Genomic DNA, 19,432 nt, shown 5'->3' with positions numbered 1-19,432 from the left:
GTGCGCCAAATTCGCTAGTGTCAATACCAGCCTCTGTCGTTATCCACCTGACCCATTTTGCAATGGTCGGCGAGGATACCGCCTTGAACGGTTTCTTAATAGCAATCAGGAGTTGCCGCTCACCCGGAGGCCGTACCTCCAATATCATATCCTCATAGGCCTTCGGCATCTGACAATGCACAACTTCGGGGAATCAGGGAAAGCAGGATAAGTTACTGACCTTGTACTCGTTTTGGTTCTCCTCTTCAATTCTTGCTGTAAGATCTAGGGCTCTTACATCCGACGCCCTCTTACACAAAATGAGGCATAACAGCATTGCCAGTTTCTCAGAGATTTCCTTTCTGGACAGATATTGATTGTCCTGCCAGGATAACATTAAATGTAGGACCAGGTTGACATCCCAAAGGCCCACATAACGAGGCTCAGGGGGCCGAGAAATCCTAATGCCCTTCAGGAGCTTACTCACCCAGGGGTGCTCCCCCAACGGAGTGGTGTTGACTGGAACATGGCCTGCCGAAATGACCCATCTGAAGGAGTTAATGGTGCAATAAGCCAGTCCTTCCTGAAAAACTCTGCTAAGAAGTTGACTACATCCGAAACATTGGAGCCCACGGGATCCAGGTGTTTCTCCATACACCAACGTACCCATCGCCTCCAGGCTGATTTGTATCTCTTGATGATCCCCGGGGCCCATGCCTGCTGGATGAGGAATTCAGCATCCTGCGAAAGTGAGTTGTCCTACCAACGTTGCCTGAAATCCTCCACGATGAAGATGGCCCTGGAGAACTAAGAGATGAGGATGGCCCAGGGGGTCCGATTGGACTCCGTCGAACAATGGCAGACGAATCGGAGAGTCCCAAGCCGGCACTAGGAGAGAAGGGAACCACGCCTGAGATCGCCAAATCGGGGTAATCAGGATTATTGAGGCCTTCTGCCGACGAACCTGCGCCGCCACACGCTGAATGAACAAGAATGGAGGGACGGCGTAAGCCAATATCGACGACCAGTTCTGATGGAAAGCATCCACCGCCTCCGCCCCGGGGTCCGGTCTCCAGCTGAAGTATCTGGGGAGCTGGGCGTTCCATCTGGAAGCGAAGAGATCCAATTGGCAGGGGACCCAAGTGTCCATCAGTGTTTCGAAGACTGCTGAATCCAGCCTCCAATCGCTGGCATCCCGGAAGTGCCTGGAGTTCCAGTCCACAACCGAGTTCTGTGTTCCAGGGAGGTATTCGGCTGTCACCGAAATCTGACGTTGAAGGCAGTAATGCCAGATGTCCTTGGCTAGTTCCGCCAGAGCGCTGGACTGCGTGCCACCTAAGCGGTTGATGTATTGCACCGCTGTCGTGTTGTCCATCTGGAGGAGCACACAGCAAGACACCTTGTCCCTCGTGAAGGACCGAATAGCAAAGGAGCCCGCCAGAAGCTCCAGACAGTTGATATAAAGGGAAAGTTCCTCCTCCGTCCACTTGCCCCCCACGGAGGTCGAGCCGCATCTGGCTCCCCATCCCAGGCGACTGGCGTCCGACTCTATCACAAGATCCGGCTGCGACCCAAAGATCGCTCTGCCATTCCAAGCCTCCATGTTTGATCCACCATTGGAGTTCCGTCCTGACCTCCTGAGTCAGAGAGACTAACTGAGAGTAGGTAAGACCCCTCCGCAGATGGGACGCTTTCAGCCTCTGAAGTTCTCGGTAGTGCAGGGGTCCCAGAAAGATGGCCTGAATCGAGGAAGATAACAAGCCAACTATCCTGGCCAGTTGCCACAAGGAGATCCTGTGAAGACTGAGGGCGCCATGACCTGTCGGGCTCCTGGAACCCGTCTGAGGAATCCCCATCATCTTCACATTCCACCTCCCCCATCTCGGGTAACCCCTTCTCGGGGTCGAAATCCATGGCGCCATCGTCGCCAGTATCTCCGGACAACTCTTTCCCCGGTAGGGTGCATCACGAAGCATGTGCGCACTGTTCTGGAAGACTTCCGCCAGACGACTGAAGCCCTCGAGGTGCCGCGCGTCACGCTTAGGTGCCTTGCGCGGGTTAACGGGAAGCACACCGCTAGCCCCGGCTCCCCCGTCCCCCAGTATTCCAGTGCCCTTGAAAACGTGGGCGGACAGTCGGTCAACGCTTTCCTGCAAAGGGGCAAGTGCCTGGGCAATGGCCGAAGAGAGGAGCCTGTCCATCTCTGCAGGTCGGTTCTCCCAGGCGCGCAGATCTCCTCCGAGGATAAAGAAGGGGTGTAGTCATGTTCACGCTGAGAGTGCATGTTGAAAAGGAGGCGAGGACACCCAGAAAAAACGCCCCAATCTAGTTAAGGGGGGCCACCCCCTTGCCGGTGTCCAAACAAGCTGTCACTCACAGGCGAGAGCAAGCTGGAGCCGGGAACCGGCAAATATCCAATGGGCTAAGCCCGTTAAACTTACCGCCCGCGGCGGTGTTAGGCAAGGGGGAGAGGGAATCCAGGCGCGGGAGGCCGCTCTGATTCCTCAGCGCAGCTACCCCACCAGCAGCGCAACTGTGGAGCGAGAATATGCGGTGAAGGCGCGAAACAGCGCCACCTAGCGCACCCGCGCTGAATCCAAAAAATAACGCGCTCAGGCCGAAGCCTACCGCGCTGCAGAACCTGGGAATGACACCCGCTAATGGAGACCGCAGGTAAAGCGGAGCAAGGCAATACAGGCAACAGACTACTATATAACCGCCAAAGCAGCCCACCAAGCCAAAATCCCCAAACCACCAGGAAAGTAGTGAAGGGACTTAACTGACAGGCCAGCACTGAAGAAAGAGGAGGGACTACGATTGCAGCAACTGTATATGGACTTCACTACCTCTTATGATTGGACTGTTGGTGGCCATGGTTACTCCCGAGGTTCATGGGAGTCGTAGTTCTATGTCATGTTTTTCTGTTTCTTTGAACTTGCTGTTGAATAAATGTGAGGAAAGAAATGCATAATACTCGCCTCAGCTCCTGCTGTAGAATTGTTATTGGCCATCCAGTTGTTAATATGGGACATACCATTTTTAAAACGGGTCATTGTGTCTGTAGGGTCAGGACGAAACGTGATTAACAGCTGAGTGTCATCAGCGTATGACACTGCCTCAAAGCCATAGGACCTGATTACCCTGGCCAAAGGTGTTACATAGAGGTTGAAAAGCAGAGGGCTCGGGATAGAGCCCTGAGGAACTTCTATGCTTACAGACCAATTACATGAGGCCAGAGTACCTATTTGTACTGTGGTTGTACGGTTCATTAGATAGTTCTTGAACCAGTACAGGGTCCTTCCCCTGACTCCCATCTCCCAAAGCTGTTGTTCTAAAATGCTGTGGGAGATGGTGTCGAATGCGGCTGACAGATCCAAAAGGACCAGCATGGCTGATTCCCTGTTGTCCAGGGCCAGCCTGATGTTGTCAACAACCTCTACCACTGCTGTTTCGGTACTGTGTGCTGCCCTAAACCCTGATTGCGATGGGTCGAGAAGTCTGTGGTTATCCAAATGGCCGGTAAGCTGTTTATTGACCAAGGACTCAAGTACCTTTCCAAAGTATGGCAGCAGTGATATAGGACAGTAGTTGCCTGGTACCTTTGGGTCTGAGGCGGGCTTTTTTTCGAATTGGCTTAACTTGTGCTGCTTTCTATCTAGTAGGGACCGGGGCCAGGTCTAGTGACATGTTGAATATCTCCATAAGTTTAGTTATAAGAAGAGGGGCTATGTTTGTGCAGGAACGGGGTGGGAGAGGGTCTACTGGTGAACCTGATTTGATCTTGGCTAGGGCTAAGGAGACTTCTTCTCAATTAACTGCTTTAAATTCCAATAATAAAGGCAAGGTAGGATCCCTGTTAATGGCTGGATGAGGGTCTACATTATTAATGTCGTGATGAGGGAAAAACCTGTATATAGCTTTGACCTTTTAATCGAAGAAGGAGGAGAGTGTGTCTACCCATTCTTGCTTGGGGCTGTAGATGTGCTGGTCCGCGTGAGGAGTGGTAAACTCCTTCAATATTTTATAGAGCTCTTTATTGGAATTTACTGCATTGTTGACCCTGTTAGTCAGATGCATCTTTTTAGCCTGTTTGATGTTATTTAGATAGATGTGATGAATCTGGTTATATTTTATACAATCCTCTTGTGTCTTTGTTTTCCTCCATTGACGTTCAGCAGTCCTGCTGGACAATTTATCAATTTTTAATGCTGATGTAAACTAGAGCGACGCTTTGGCCTTGACCTTAACCCTTGACAATGGTGCGACTTTGTTCAGGGTCAGTGTAATTGCGTCTTCAAAGGCTGTTGCTACGTGGTCTATGTTCTCTGTATGGGAAACAGACTGGTGGTTAAAGTGAGCTGAGATTGTTGCTTCAGTGACTTAAGCCATGGCCTGATCCAGGTAAAATCATTATTAGGACGATTGTTTTAAGGTACCTATGGGTATACAAACTTTTAATAAAGTGTTGTCGGACCAGAGTAGGGGTGAAGGTTGCTCTACTCTAAGTTTAGCTGAATTTGTAAATAACAATTCCAAAGTATGGCCAGCTTGACGAGTGGGTCCCACCACCATTTGGACCAGACCCAACGTCTCCAGATTCATTACCAGCTGATTGGTGTCGGGGTCCCATAATAACTCTGCATGGTTATTAAAATCACCAATGAGGATAAAGTTATCTGCAGCTAATTCATGTGGGCGATTAGTTCAAGTAGATGATTTACAAAGTTAGTTTTTTGACATGGGGTTCTATAGACTAGGGCCCCACTCCATGTTCCGGTTGATTGAGTTACGATTTTAAAAATAAGTATTTCTGCTTTTTCGGTAATACAAGAGTCTAACGTAATAATTTCAAATTCGTCTCTGGAGGTCACTGCTATCCCCTTTCCTCTACTAACAACTCCATCTAGTCTAGTTAAGTGGTATTGAGATGGAAATGCGGTAGCCACATCAGGGGAAGCCGGCTCATGGAGCCATGTTTCTGTTATAAAACAAATGTCCGGTTTTTCAGAATCCAGAAGACTCCATAATTCCAATGTATGCTTAGGGATCGACCGGGCATTGAGATAGAGCCCTTTTAATTGTTTAGAGGTATCAAAGGGCTTCCTAGTTTTGTTTAATTTAGGTGCAGGCAGCAGGAGAGACAATATGCACCTCAGTATCTAATAGTGTTTTAGGTTTAAAAGTGATAGGAGGTATATTTAGTGGTTTTAGCTCTTGACTGGAGTAGCGCCGTTTGGCCATAGTTAAAGTGGACCAAGCTTAGGTTTCTTTCCCTATCAAAGCTTAGATAAAATGGGCATGGGTCCTGGCAGCTGGCGGCGGTCTGGCACGGACGGGCGCAGACGTGCTTGCCTTTGGCGCGCCGCTGCTCGCGTCCGTGCCCCTTCCTGCTTTAAGTAGGCAGGAGGAGAGAAAGCGTGGGACCACTAGACCGCTGACCCAGCCAGTAAAAGCAGAAGTTGAAAAAAGAGTCCACGAGTCCCTCCGTGCAAACGGAACAAGCCGCTGCGGAACGGGGACAGACAGTGCCCACAGTACAAAGTAATACAAATGAGGAGTACCGATTAAAAGGCAGGTTGGTTTACAGGCTTCATTAAATTAATAACTGTTGCCAGAGAAAATGTGCAAATAGTGCAAAGTTCTGCTCTGGGTCCTAACTTATTGTTCCTTTAATATTCCTGTTCTCTCTCTGCTACAAATAGCACATAGATCCATTTTGCTCTACATAGGACCATCACCCTCTCTGCTCGGGGTCTTAACTTGTTGTGCTCTGGATTTTCCTGTTGTCGCTCTGTGAGAGACGTTACAACAAACAAATGATGGACGGAATGCTGACAATGCAGACATTCTCCCCCAGTCAAGAGATCTGGGTTAAATCCATCGTTCTTTTGCCCACTACGCCACCCCAGTTTAGACATGGCCATATGCAAATCAGTCTTAACCCTGTGCCTCATGGGAAAAGTCCAGCCCGAACTGCCAAGCCATGTCTTCCCAGGACCGGAATCAAGCATCCTAGGACCGGTTTCTGGCTATCAGCCGTCATCAGCCAGGATAGCTTGACTCCAGTGGCGTAGTGAGCAAGGGTCCCACGTCTGGGAATACCCATCCCACTTAGGGCGAAAAGCGTTACAACAAACAAATGATGGACGGAATGCTGACAATGCAGACATTCTCCCCCAGTCAAGAGATCTGGGTTAAATCCATCGTTCTTTTGCCCACTACGCCACCCCAGTTTAGACATGGCCATATGCAAATCAGTCTTGACCCTGTGCCTCATGGGAACAGTCCAGCCCGAACTGCCAAGCCATGTCTTCCCTGGACCGGAATCAAGCATCCTAGGACCGGTTTCTGGCTATCAGCCGTCATCAGCCAGGATAGCTTGACTCCAGTGGCGTAGTGAGCAAGGGTCCCACGTCTGGGAATACCCATCCCACTTAGGGCGAAAAGCGTTACAACAAACAAATGATGGACGGAATGCTGACAATGCAGACATTCTCCCCCAGTCAAGAGATCTGGGTTAAATCCATCGTTCTTTTGCCCACTACGCCACCCCAGTTTAGACATGGCCATATGCAAATCAGTCTTGACCCTGTGCCTCATGGGAACAGTCCAGCCCGAACTGCCAAGCCATGTCTTCCCTGGACCAGAATCAAGCATCCTAGGACCGGTTTCTGGCTATCAGCCGTCATCAGCCAGGATAGCTTGACTCCAGTGGCGTAGTGAGCAAGGGTCCCACGTCTGGGAATACCCATCCCACTTAGGGCGAAAAGCGTTACAACAAACAAATGATGGACGGAATGCTGACAATGCAGACATTCTCCCCCAGTCAAGAGATCTGGGTTAAATCCATCGTTCTTTTGCCCACTACGCCACCCCAGTTTAGACATGGCCATATGCAAATCAGTATTGACCCTGTGCCTCATGGAAACAGTCCAGCCCGAACTGCCAAGCCATGACTTCCCTGGACTGGAATCAAGCATCCTAGGACCGGTTTCTGGCTATCAGCCGTCATCAGCCAGGATAGCTTGACTCCAGTGGCGTAGTGAGCAAGGGTCCCACGTCTGGGAATACCCATCCCACTTAGGGCGAAAAGCGTTACAACAAACAAATGATGGACGGAATGCTGACAATGCAGACATTCTCCCCCAGTCAAGAGATCTGGGTTAAATCCATCGTTCTTTTGCCCACTACGCCACAAAATGTGCAAATAGTGCAAAGTTCTGCTCTGGGTCCTAACTTATTGTTCCTTTAATATTCCTGTTCTCTCTCTGCTACAAATAGCACATAGATCCATTTTGCTCTACATAGGACCATCACCCTCTCTGCTCGGGGTCTTAACTTGTTGTGCTCTGGATTTTCCTGTTGTCGCTCTGTGAGAGACAGCGCCCAGACTCACCGTGCTTGAGTTAACACCAAAGCCTGCCCAGCTCGGGTTACCTCTGGTGTGTCCCTGTTTTCCATAGCACATAGACCCACTGTGAATTTAGCACAGATTCATAAACTGTTCAAACACTAACCGCAGTCAAGGGTCAGTCGAGAGGCGCGACTTCAGAAAGATTGAAAAATAACTGCCCCACTGATACAGGGTTTTGTTACAAATTACAGGGGTAACCCAGAAGAACCCTTAGGACCTGGATTGCTTATGGGATGTAAAACAGTAAGGTTCCACTGGTACGCGATCAAAGATGCAACATTTAATTTGCAATGTGGGCGAGCAAATATCAAACAATAAAGATGTCACAATACTGAGTTGAACAGTCACATTAAATTTTATATATCATAAGAATAAACATTATATTAACCAAAGGAACTCATCCAATTTACTCCTTATTGGTTGCTCCAAATAGAGTGAAAAGTAAAGTAAATGTAGTAGTGCTCATGTGCACAGTGATCAGAAAGAAAAAGTAAGAAAGTAATAACTCTGGCAATGGAAAAATCAAATTTAGCCAAAGCCAAATAGCCTGTTGGAGGAATTTACAAAATCTCTTTTTTCTTATTCAAAAAAGGGGTGTTGTCAAAATAGAACACACGCCGCTCAGGGGTATTGATAATCCAGGCTGGGTTGTTTAATATTGGCTCCGTGATAGTATGAAGGTCTCTCTAGGAAGCTGGCTTTCTATATAGTGTACTAACAAGAAGTACACTGTGCAGAGATTCCAGTGGATCCCCAATTGGTTTACAGAGGCTAAAGTAGATAATACTAATGTTCTTTTTTGTGGAATGTGAGTGAGCAGTTGGGCGTATCACAGGGTACTACTAAGCATTTGTTGTACATAGTAGTACCTTGTACTACTAAGTACAGGGTCCTACTAAGGCATAAATGAGGGACACACTCAAAGAATAAATTGTAGACCAATTTAGAAAAATAACCCTTCTTAGGTCGAGCCCTGAGCCAGAGTGCAAGTGCTGCTCTGGGATTGATCTGGGGTAGTTGAGTATGGGAGAGAAGCCACACCCACTCCCCACCCATCTTTTTCATTGGCTTGTGTCATTTACTAAATGCTGCCTTCCATTGGTTTATAGGCCTGTTAGTACCTCCCTATGACGGCCATGCTGTCATTTGTAACCTTACATGGCTACTGGCCCCTTTACTTCCAGTTCAATTTTCTCCCCGCCTCCCGCAGTCCGTGCCTTCTCGCCCCTCCCAGCACTCCTGTTGTTCGTGCCTTTATGCCCCCTGCTCCCGCCCGACCGTTTGCAATGCAATAGGTGTCGCGTAAATGCGAGTCCTATTCCATTGTAAATGCTTATTTAAAGTCTCCCTCCCTTTCTTTGAACAGGGGTCACAGTCCTCAAAGTGAAAGCGGTGGCTGCGGGTCAGGCACCGAGCTCCATTGATTGGACAAGCTTGCTGGAGGCCTGGTTAAAGGTTTAGTTGTAGACAAAATATGCCCCTCATCCCCGTTCCAGTAGAAGAGAAACATGTATACCCACATGACTGGAAATATTTTTCCAAGTCTGGGCTGCGCCCCTTTGATCTTACCTGACTGGATTTTAAGGGCTTGGGTGCCGTGCCATGTTAAGACCGCGTGTTTCTGGCACCACGCCTGGTCATTCTATTTTCAACTGCACATAATCACTGTGTGCCCAGGCTTCAATAAATAATGCTCTGCCTCGCGCGCACCCCCGCCTTGTACACCTCCATTGGTTTATACAAGATCACACGAGTGCACTGCGCCCATCACATTGTCGTAACCAGTGTTCCCAGTAACATGCACGGCCGCGCATCACCACGTGTGCTTTCAGAATCACTAACATATTTTAGTGACTCTGAATGCACACATGGTGGACTTCTATGTACATTCCCCCCCTGCGTATCCAAGAAACAATCTTCAGAGCGGATAAGTGAACTATGATTATCAGTTTTAAAGAGTGGAGTAACCCCCGTCTTGGTAGAGCCAGATCTGTTCTGCAGAGTCTTGCCCTGATGATCTTGAATAATTCTTAAACCGATTATTGCAAATAGCATTCTCCTTTCATTTATTTTTAATCTGGGTAATGTGTGAGATTGTATTATAAATTTTTTTTGACAAATGTGGTTTTGTTTCCTGCAGCATCCATAAAAAATGTTTATTTTAGATTTAAACAGGATCTCGGATATGAGAAATGGGAGGATGTCACAGTGATTATTTGCAGTAGTATTAGTGGGTTTCTACTGTGTTACAATATTGGAAAAATACATCCATATCCCTGATTATTAACTATAAACACATTTGAATTTGAACCAGTGTGTCTGTGCACTGTTTGTGATCTGGCCAAAAGGACACGAGAACACTGAAACTGGATTATAAATTCAAAGCTGATCCGCACAGAGGCTCCCAAAATACGTTTGGCCGAGGGCGCTCAAAGTCCTTAAGATGTCTCTGAGACGCCGCTGTGTAGTTAGTTAGGAAAGAAGAGGTTCACTGGCACTGTGGAATGAGGCCGGTTGCCCCGTTTTGCTAATATATATATTAGTGTAGCTTTGTTGTGGTTGCAGATGCTCTGCACTGCACTTTCTCATTTCGAACATGACACAACCATTGTACGCCAGTCACCAATACGAAGGCCACCCCCCTGGCTGGACTGGCCTTAGCAGGCATCAGGTGTTTGCCTGGCAGGCTGGGGTCAGTTTTGGAGCAGGGGGGGCAGTTGTGTTACTGGGGGCAGTTTTGCAGTGATGTTACAATATGGGCCCTCAATAACAAAAAAAACAATGCTGGGGACCAGGTTTAAGCAATAGTGCTTGACACTTGCCCCCCCCCCACTTCCCCTCTGGTGGGTGGGAGCCAGTGCGGAAAAATTGCCAGCGCTACTTTGGGTGCCCAGTCCGACCCTGCCTGCCCCATCAAACAGGCCTCCTCCGTTCTAGTACCTAGGTCATATATCTACACAATCAAGCAGGAACTCCAGAGTAAGAACCCCTGTCGCTGCACCCACACATGTGGTCGGGTTCTTGGCGCACATTGCCGTGGCTGGAGCGCACAGAGACCTCACACTGCCGCACACAGAGGAAAAAAATTAGAGGTCGTAACAGCAGCTAGTAACAATGTCCAGTTTGGCATCTTCTGTATAGGACTAGGATAGCGCCAACATAGCTGAAAGAAGCAGAGCATTGCAAACAAGTGTTAAAACTGGTGAGAAGCGAATAATACAAGGCAGAAGAGAGGTGAGCCAAGGCAAGCCACGCAGAAGAGAATGTGAAGTGGAGGCAGAGGGGTACGTCAACAAAGTTATTTAGTAACCATGGTGTTATGCAAGGACAGGGTAAGCTGTAGGGTCGATAGTCCCTTGCACAGAACGTGTTCGATACCCTGCTCCTCATTTTGTCATTCTCACTTAACCGGTATGTTTTTCTGTGCTTCAGACCTATGTCTCGAATTCCCTGACGAATGCTCACCATGATTCTGGCTATTCCTCGCCACCAGTGGTAGATTGTGTTGAAATTAGGAGTACAAAGATGGTGATGCCTTTTTATCACAGGAGTCTTCATACTCATGACCAGGCCATGACACAACTGGTGGTGTGTTGCTGCCCATCAACAGTTGCGAGGTACACATTTTTATGTCCCTGCACCCCAGCGGGAGGACTGCCTTTCTGTATAAATCTTTGTAACCTGGCCAGACTGGGCTTTCCACGGTACCCTGGAAGTGTATGAGGGCTGGGTGGGTTGGGGTGCGTGTGTGTGTGTTCCGAGCCCTGGTGCTAGCAAGGAAGGTGGTTCCTTTCACTGCTGTTACAAAATTATTTATATGTGCCCCACAGGTCTGTAGACCCGGGTGCCATTGAACCTGCTGCACTAATGGGAGCTACCCCCCTGCTTCCCCTACATACGAAGCAATGCCCCCACTATGTGTGTGCGTGTGTGTGTTTGGGGAGGGTTCGGGGGGCTGGTGTATTATGGGCCGGAGGCGGTAACGGCTGCTCCCCGTGTGACCCTCTCTCTCCCTCACCTGGTTGCTCCGGAGAACATGTCGAACTGTGAAGTGAGTGTGCCGCAGAGCCAATATGTGTCCCTTCTGTGCACACGAGCCTCCTGCCCGGAGTCCACGCTCCTCCTGCCCTGTCCTTCTTAAAGAACCCCACTGGGTCGCAAACACATTGCACTACTGCAAACATGGGCAATCCAGGTCGCCAGGGGTTTAAGTGGGATGCAGAAAGTGTGGGGGGGAATCTCTGAAACAGACAGGGCCTATATTATTAAGGGCGTGGCTTAACCATATACACAAAAATTTGCTTAGAGTGCCACCATACCCACACATTTGCATAGAAGTGCAACTGCAACTTGTATACGTGACCATTGCCCTGTGCGCTTTCTAAAGAGGCCAAGGATTGGATGAGCACGTGTTCTGAGCATCTTTTTGCCCCTGACAGGCACTCGCACTGCCTTCAGGCAGAACTCAGTTGCACCCTGTTTTAAACAGATGGAAGCCACTCCGTTGGAATGATGCACCACAGGACTTTAAGTGGGCCGGGTCGCTCCGGGTCTCAGACCCGGTGGTATTTTAAAACAGACATTGAAACGGGTCTCTTTCGGGCCCTCTATTCAGCTCCACTGGCTCCCAGTTGAGAAGAGGGTCACCTTCAAACTCCTCACCCACGCTTACAAATCCCTCAATAGCATCGGACCCAAGTACCTCAACAATAGACTCTCCTTCCACGCACCCAAGGGGAATTTCCACTCCTGCGACCTCGCAGAGGTCCCCCGCATTCACAGGAGCAGAACAGGTGTCAGAGCTTTCTCCTACATTGCAGCCAAGACCTGGAACGAGCTCCCCGTCAACATCAGATGTTCGCAAACCCTGCACACCTTCAGGAAGGATCTGAAGACCTGGCTCTTCGACTGATCCAGAGCCCCCAACCCCCCCCCCCCCCCCAACGCCTTGAGACCCTCACGGGTGAGTAGTGCGCTTTACAAACCCCTGACTGATTGATGTCCTTAACTCTTCATGCAAAATGCACTGATCTATTTCTGAACAGTAGAGGAAAAAAACATTAAAGCATACCATGTCGACCCTGCTTATATATCACATCCTTTAACTAAACTTGCATTCGCTGTTGGTGTTTGCTTATCCAGGATGCTGTGTTACTTATTTTGTTCTCTCTTACGACATATTACTCTTATCTGGTGCATCAGCTTTAAGTGAGATGACAAAAGTGGGGAGTCTCTCAAAGGGGTAAAATTTAGGGTGTGGCTTAAAAACACCTACGCTAAAAACAATTGTGCTTGGCAATGTGTGCCACCTAACTGGTATTTTGCTGTTTTAGTCATTGCATCCAGATATATAATACAGCAAGCAACATCATACCTACAAACCAGGACTATTAGCTTTGTCAGTGGTGTTAGTTGCATAAGATGATTAAGCAACAACTATGGCTTTGTTGTATATAATATTGAAAATGCTTCAGTTTGGAAATGATGAGACTTTGAAAGAACTATAAAGATTCACTTTGAAATTGCATCAAAGGCAGGGAATGGTGGCACTGCTCCAGAGTCAAGCTTTTTATTTTCACCCTGAGGGTGAGGGCAGAAATGGAGAGTTCGATAGCTACCCATCTCAGCACCGGCTTTTTAGAACGGCCCACTTAAAGCCCTGGTGGGCTCCATTCCAGTTGTGCACCACCGAGACCCAGGGCAGTGCATTGTTACTTTTGTTCCATTAAAAAAAATGGCATGTCCTTTTGTTGAAGTTGCAGCAGCCCACTTTGTTTTGTTTGTTTGCAAGGACAAGGTCTCCGATAGCCTCTGAGCAGCAGCGAACCCTGAACACCACTTGATTCAGCAAACGCTGTTGAAGGTTTGGGGCAGGTACTATTTCCCAACCTCTAACCCCCTCCTATATTAAAAAAAAACTAGAACGAGTATTGGAACAGGCAAGAAGTTGCCAGCACTGCAAGGACAAAAAAAACTAGAAGACATTTTTATATTCTTTCTTTAATAGGGTCGTTCAGTTGTACATAATGTCTTCTTGGTTATATTGAAGGTAACAAAAATGCTTATAACACTTTTATATTATACCTTTTCAACATACTACACAGTAGCCACACTGCTCTACAACATAGCTTAAAAACATTTGCAAAGCCAATAGCTCTTCCTAAACACTTATAAGGTCCCAAAGGCGAGACCTATTGGCTATGCCAAAGCTTGTTTTTTATATGTTTCAAAACAAAGAACTTCAAAGGTGAGTACTGTTTTCAATAGCAATTTGTACAAGTAAAGCTTTTAAAGTTGTGCGCCTTTACGCACAATGCAATCTATGGAAGAAAAAGTCAGTGATGCATAAAGGGAGGCACAGTTGGTTTCAGGGGTTCACCTTCTGCGTTCTGAGTTGTAGTGGGCCAAGGTCCAAAGTACTACAAGCCACCCAAAAAGAGGCTGCACAAGGGGACTTGGGCACAAGTCAGAGAGCTCCCAGATAGAAACTTGGGTTGCAAGGGGTTTTGAAGCAAGGGAGCACAGCCGGTTTTTCGGGATCTGGGCTGGGTGGCTCAGGTGCAGAGTGGTTAGGTCAGCCTGGCTTGGAGCTCAAAAATGCTCCTTGCGGTCATGTACAAACCGCTTGCATGGGAAAAATCAAGACAGCTTGGCCACTCACGAACCTGATAGTCAGAAACCTGTCTTTGGTGCCTCACTGGTCGAGACCAGTCAACACACTTGTAGTTGATAGGTGTTCAGGTGGCACCTCTGAGGTGCCCTCTTGGTGCATTGCTTAATAAACCCACCACTGGCATCAGTGTGGATTTATTAAGATGAGATGTTTGATACTAAACACCTTGGGGTACAGTAAAGCCACCATGTAGCTGGGGAGCTCGTAATCACAAGTGTCCGGCCCATGTACTCGTTATGGCTACCCTGTGCACTTGTAATATCGAAAGTTCTGATTAGATACCCCAAGGGCCCATCCACTCACACAGATATGCCCGCACGTGGGGTATTGTGCACCCTGCCTTAGGCCTTTAAGGTCTGCTGTAAGGGTGACATACCTATACCACATGCAGTGTTATCCTTGCATGGCACACAGGGGTGGGTACCTTGATAACTCTTAATTTTTCTCTGCACCAAAACATGCAGGCTGCAATGACAGTTTTCAGTAGCTTAGTGAGGGGCACCTTATGGTGGCACAATTTGGGCGGCAGCAGTTAAGGTCCCTCTTTAGTTCCAAGGCCCTAGATACCAGAGGTACCCCTTACTAGGGGCTTACTGGGATCCTATAAGGGTGCCACTTGTGGAGAGTGGTGCATTTTAGGGAAAGAACACTGGTACTAGGGACCCGGTTAGCAGGAACCCAGTACACTTTCAGTCAAAGTTGTACCAGATACCAGGCTAAAGGGAGAGAGGGGTACTGCAACAGAGTCCAGTTCCCTACAGACTCATGCAGCAGTTTCTTATGTATCCCGCTGTTATTGTATTGCTCTGTGTTGCATGGTCCATTCTCTGGAAAAGGCTTCCTCTTGTATTATTTGTTAGGCCGTTTGATAATAGGAAGCATTCCCTGGATAAGAAGGTAGACATTTGTCGCTGTGGATTTAACATTGTAGTGTGTCATTGGAAGAGGGTCTCACTCACTGAACAAGGAACCTTCTCTCGTGCCTTGTTTACTCCTTGAGTCCACACTCCTTGAAAAAAGAAGATCACAGAAGAGTTGTATGCCCTTACTCTGCCTATTACAATTTTCCATTGAAAATTAAATCTAGAATTTCTTCAGTGCTCTTGTCTATGTGGACAATTAAATGTCTCATTAAATGCCATTCGACTTTTGTGATTGACTTTGCATTTCAGCGTATTCACTGTGTCTTTTTCTTAATCTAACAGGTGAAATAAATGCAGTAATAAATTAAAAGGTAAATGCATTAAACATCACTGGTGTAGAAAGTGATGTAAAAACAGTATGCCACTAAATCTCTACCCTTGAAGGCTAATGACTCGCCAAAGTCTTTTCCTACAGCCGTAAACCCAAACTGCCTAATGAGGTCTGTACTTGGCTCTTAGGCATCAGCAGATATACTTTGAAGACATAAAACACTGACATAGTGACGCAAGTCTAATGAGATACTCATTATGAAGGAAGTGCTAACCTGATATCAGCAAGAAAACACAGGCGAGAAACCGTATGAATATCTAGAATGTGGCACCACATTTATTAGGCAGAGAAAGAGCAAGTGCGACATCAGAAACTTCATACTGGAGAAAAACCATATTGATGAACTAACTGGAAAAGTGCTCTTTGCAATGAAAGACCTAATGCAGCATAAGAGTGTCCATGTAGAGGAGAGACCATATAAATGTGCAGAATGTAATAAAGTGTTCCATGGGAAGAAGAACATAAAGCTGCATCAACAAATCCACACTGGGGAGAAACCGTATGAATGTACAGAATGCGACAAAGCATTTATTACCATTCGACACCTAATGCAACATCTGAAACTCCACACTGGGGAGAAACCATATCAATGTACAGAATGTGACAAAGCATTTACAAGAAATGTAGACCTGAAGCGACATCAAAAAGTCCACACTGGAGAGAGACCCTTCAACTGCAATAAATGTGAGAAGGCATTTGTTATAAAGTCATATCTAACACGACATCAGAAAATCCACACCGGGGAGAAACCCTATGAATGTTCAGAATGTGACAAGGCATTTTTCAACCACGAAGATCTAACAAACCATCAGAAAGTTCACACTGGGGAGAGACCATATCAATGTACAGAATGTTACAAAGCATTTTTAAGAAATGGACAGCTGAAGCAACATCAAAAAGTCCACACTGGAGAGAAACCATATCAATGTGCAGAATGTGACAAAGCATTTATAACAAATCTACAGCTGAAACAACATCAAAAAATCCACACTGGAGAGAGACCATATCAATGTACAGAATGTGACAAAGCATTTATAAGAAATGGAGCACTAAAACAACATCAAACAGTCCACACTGGGGAGAGACCATATCAATGTACAGAATGTGGCCAAGCATTTAGAAGGAATGGAGATCTGAAGGCACATCAAACAGTCCACACTGGAGAGAGGCCATTCAGCTGCACTGAATGTGGGAAGGCATTTTTTAGAAAGTCACGACTAACACAACATCTGAAAGTCCACACAGGAGAGAAATCCTTATCCTATGAATGTACTGAATGTGACAAAACATTTATTGCAAAGCAAAATTTAACACACCATCTGAAAATTCACACTGGGGAGAGACCATTCAACTGTACTGATTGTGAGAAGGCATTTATTAGAAAGTCACACCTAGTGCAACATCAAAAAGTCCACACATGGGAGAAATCATATGAATGTACTGAATGTGACAAGGTATTTATTGAAAATAAAAGTTTAAAAATACATCAGAAAATCCACCCTGGGGAGAAACCATATGAATGCACAGAATGTGACAAAGCATTTAAAAGAAAAGCAGAGCTGAAAAAACATCAGGAAATCCACACTGGGGAGAAACCTTAATTACGTACAGAATGTGACAAGGCATTTATTACAAGGCGACGTTTAAAACGACATCAGAAAATTCACACAGGAGAGAAACCATATGAATGTACAGAACGTGACAAGGGATTTGTCACAAAGCAACATTTAATGCAACATCAGAAATTTCACACGGCGGAGAAAACATATCAATGTATTGAATGTCACAAAGCATTGATAACGAATGGAAAACTGAAGCGACATCAGAAAATCCACATGGAGAGAAATCCTATGTATGTGCAAAATATAATACAGTCTTCTGCAGGAGGAATAACCTAATGCAGTATCAACAAGTCTACACTAAGGAGAAACCATATTAATGTACTGAATGCACCAAGGGATATATTGCAGAACAAAATGTAATATGACATCACAATATTCCCACAGGAGAAAAACTATTGAACGTGGCAATGCATTCATAAGAAATAGAGAGCTAACGCAACATCAAAGGTCCACACTGAAGACTTCACTGAATGTGGTACAGCATTTATGAGCAATGGAGAGTTAAAACAGCATCAGAAAGTCCCTATTGAGTAACATCTGTATGAATGCACAGAAAGTGACAAGGCATTTATTAGAAGGGTACAGCCAAATTTCCATCAGAAAGTCCACACGGGAGATATCAATGCGCTTACTGTGACAACACATTTGTTGAAAAGCAACCTAACACAACATCATAAAGTTCACAATGGATAGAAATTATATGACTACACTGAATTCAATAAAGAATGTTATTAGAAAGGCACCGCTAATGTACCATCAAAGTCCACACAGGGAAGAAATTCATGACACAAAGAAGGCATATCACAACAAATGTGTCCAGGCATTTGTCAAAAAAGACCTAACACAACATCAAAAAGCCCACCCCTGGGAGAAACCATATAAAGGTACTGAATGTGACAATTTATTGGCTGCACATATATAATACAATAACAGTAAGTCAAAAGAGAGGAGAAAGTCATGACAGTGGAGAATGCATATCACTGCACTCAATGCGCCAGCGCATCCTTCACAAAGGCAAAGCTAATACAACATAAAGAAAGGCAGTACTAGTGGGACTCCTTAGGAATATACTGAATGTGGCAAAGGGTTGTATGATGGATCCACGCATGCTATTACAAAGCATGCCTTTACAACGCATCCTTAGCAATGCTTATGCTTTTACATTGCATGTCTTTGCCATGCATAACTTTACCAGGCATATGCCTTTACTACAAAAAATGTATATGTATTTTGCAGGTTAGTATAAAGTCATATATATAATTAAGGCTCCCAGTTTTCCGTTTTTACTGATTTTTACAGATAAATACAGACAGAAATCCATTTATTTTCCTGCCTGTATTTATTTTTAAATGTGGATAAAAACAGAAATAGGGTTGTTTTTGAGTGATACTATACTCTGTCAATCATGACTGCCAGGACAATAGCTGTGTGGATTGACAGGTAAGGGGATTAAAAAAAAATTAGGGATTTTAATAAAGAGACTTAAACAGCAGTTGATTTGCACAACCTTGATACAAACATTTACATATTTTCTTACAAGTCCATATTTTACCATCTGAGTGCGTATATATCATGGAAACCTGTTAGGCGTTCAGGCACGAGTGCACATTAACTGGTTAAATAAAGGCAGAAATATACACATTTCAGCTTCATTTTTTTCACAAAACCTAAAATTAATGTGGATAAATACAGGTAAAATTAGGAAAAAATAAATATGGATAAATACAGACGGAAATGACAAAAATTAAATACCATAAAACCGGGAGCCCTATATATAATATATATTCAATAACAAACAAACGATGAGGGTCAAGACCTGGTATGCACTGGTGAGTGTTTCTATGAAAGCCCAGAAATAATTATCTAAATAAGGACGCTCAACTTCCTGTGGCCCACCGTCCAGACCACTATCATTCCAAAGAATATAAACAGTAAAGAAGGAGTGTGTGCTTTACATCAATAAACAATCAAATATTGCAGTCTGTTTTTTTCTTGTTTCTTTTTCCAGTTCGTTATTGGTCAAAACATTTTCTCCAAAGTTTAAAAAATGTAGAAATTCCAAATCCAACAAAGCAGTAATTAATTCGTACAGCCAAATGTTCAAATATTTCATAGTCTTTTTGACATACATATCTATGGCTGCAAATTGTGTACCCTTAGGTGTGAATTTCGATTTCAGTCTCAAACTGCTCGTGCCACTATAATCGGTTGGTATGTTCAACATGGTAGCAACATCATCTACACCCAACCCGTCCCCCTCCGTCAATGATATAAGTAAATGCGCATCCTGTAATTCTGAAATAGTAATTTCGGAACCTTTAACATTCATAGGTTTGTCCATTGTAGCAAAAAAAACTTTTCAGTTTCATTTTTCTGGAAAATTTAAACAAATCAATTTCCAAATCAGTAAAGTTACACAAATTTCTAGGGCAAAACGATAATCCTTTTTTCAAGACAGTGAATTCATGATAATTCAATACTCTATCGGCA

At 45.5% G+C, this 19,432-nt stretch overlaps 1 pseudogene across 1 annotated transcript; it reads left to right on the top strand.

The window, feature by feature from the left end:
- Positions 1-1,793: 1,793 nt before the first annotated feature.
- Positions 1,794-18,918, top strand: LOC146822495 (uncharacterized; annotated as a pseudogene). The gene is made up of 2 exons (XR_014962426.1): positions 1,794-1,865; positions 15,545-18,918. The product of XR_014962426.1 is annotated as an uncharacterized LOC146822495 (transcript).
- Positions 18,919-19,432: the final 514 nt, after the last annotated feature.

Source organism: Triturus cristatus, chromosome 6 (assembly GCF_964204655.1).
Source record: "Triturus cristatus chromosome 6, aTriCri1.1, whole genome shotgun sequence".
NCBI lineage: Eukaryota > Metazoa > Chordata > Amphibia > Caudata > Salamandridae > Triturus > Triturus cristatus.
The sequence above is the reverse complement of the archived record's forward strand: the minus strand, read 5'-3'. Positions and strand labels throughout refer to the sequence as shown.